This window comes from Photinus pyralis, unplaced genomic scaffold (genome assembly GCF_008802855.1).
Source record: "Photinus pyralis isolate 1611_PpyrPB1 unplaced genomic scaffold, Ppyr1.3 Ppyr1.4_LG1, whole genome shotgun sequence".
Taxonomy (NCBI): Eukaryota; Metazoa; Arthropoda; class Insecta; order Coleoptera; family Lampyridae; genus Photinus; species Photinus pyralis.
The window spans coordinates 29,500,369-29,502,614 of NW_022170249.1; positions in this window are offsets into that span (position 1 = coordinate 29,500,369).

A 2,246-nucleotide genomic window follows, 5' to 3' on the forward strand; every position below is an offset into this window, starting at 1 on the left:
TTAAAAAAATTGACAAATAAAATTTGAATAGCTGTAATTTTTTATAACCTAACTTCATAGTACTGTCATGTTTTATAAAAATATATACAGATATCTCCAAACATGTGGAACAATCCCTAACATTAAAGTTACTAGAATCTGGTAACTTCCGCCATTTTTGGGCAAAAATCATGCGTTCTCTCTCTAACACACGAGCCCAATGGAATGCGGTACTTTCTATATTTAGTGACTTTAACATTATATTACAGCTTTCATTCTAAAGTTTGTTGTTCTATGAACATTACAAGGTATCTATGATTTCACAATCAAACAACATTCTTTTTTTCAAATTTGTGTGTTGAACATTAAAATTGTTGTAACGTATTATCGAAGTACAAAAAATAGCCTGTAGGATTAACGTCTCAAACCAACTATGGTTTGAGTAAAACGGCACCCTTGGGATTAAAACACACTTTAGTCCCTTGATATATAATATACTATTTTTATTTATTTATACAGTTTCTGAAATTCTGATAATCAAGAAAACTACTACTGCAATTAGGCCAGTAAATGAACGTGGAATACGGCGATACTGTGTAATTTTCCGCGTCTCCACCGAATCGCATGAAAATTTGGATTTAGGTTCCTCTTACCCTCTACTTCAAAGGTGAACTTGAGCCCAGGGTTGCTTTTACTTGGGGGATGAATGCCACCCCTTCTCGGGGGGTAAAAAAGATATGTTCAGAATAAGTCCGGAAATTGATAAATTGAGTAATTCTAAGCAACTTTTGTTCTATAGAGTTTTTTCACTAAGTCAATAGTATTCGAGTTAATTGCGAGTGAAAATGTTCATTTTTCAACAAAAAAACTACGTTTTCAGACGGTTTTTCGCAAATAACTCTAAAAGTAAGTATTGTATCGAAAAAAGTATTCTTAGCAAAAACATAGCTTATAAACAGACAAACAAAATGGTCTATATATGAAGTCTGTAGACCCAGTAGAAGCACAGTTGTAGCTCATGAAAAGTAGGTTCTCATTCGTCAAATTCCAAATCGAGTACTTTTTAAAGTGTTTGAAAAAACCTTTCTTTTTGTTTTTAAGAAAAGTTCCTAGCATCAAAACTAAGTGAGTTACGTTCAAAATAAAGTTGGTTTTTTTTTTTTTGTAAAAATAATTGAGGAAATCACCCCCTAATTAGCACCCCAATTACAATACAAATAATCAAATTCAGTGCCGGTTTACCGGTTAGGCACGGTAGGCACGTGCCTAGGGGCGCCGACCATTTAGGGGCGCCAGCCGCCAGTGCCACCACCAGGTATCGTACGCCCACTGAATGGAATTTCCCATACCGATGTGCTTACGACTTTTTAAATTTAATTCCTTAGTGTTGTGTCATTTTTTACGACAAAGATTAACAGTAATTACACATTCATTTTGAAATGTGTACATTTACCTACTATATAACAGGATATGAAAACTGAGAAGCTGCAATTTTTGTGTCAAATTGATATACGTAATTGCAGAGCGAGACTACTATGAACTTTTCAAGAAATTCTCTCGGCAGAGTGAGACTTAATGAATTGGCACTTCTACACATGAATAGTGATATATTAGACCGCATAAATGTTGAGGAAATTTTGGATAAATTTGCTTCACAAAAGGCTAGAAAAAAAAATGTTTTAGAGAACTATGACTTTTTTATTATTTAAAAATACCTTTTTCGATTCAGTTTTAGAAAATTATTATTTTTTGACCTATTTAAAAACGCAAATAATTTATTTTTCGTGAAATTATACTGTTCAGACTAATTTTTTAATAAAGGAATTTTTTAGGTGTCGGGTGGGCGCTTAAAGGGCTGTGCCTAGGGGAGAAAATGTTCCTAAACCGGCACTGATCAAATTGTATGTATCTTTAAGGAAGAATTTTTCCTCAAATTCAGAGGTAGATAATCATATTATTGATACCACATGGAACAAGATAAGCGACCCATTCGTTTACTCTTTGATCTACTTTAAAATAAAAATAATGGAATTTGATGTATTTTTTAGCAAAATTTTTTCTCAAATCTGATATTTAAAAGAATTGTAGGTGAAACACCTGATCAAGAATAATGGTACCAAAAGGAAGAGGATAGGCATCACATTCGATCACTCCTATCTGATTGATGATCAAAATGAATTGCCGTTAATGGAGAACTGTTGGCCAAATTCCAATACTTAAAAAAACGGTAAAAGTAGGTGAAAACCCATTCAAAACACAAAAAAGTT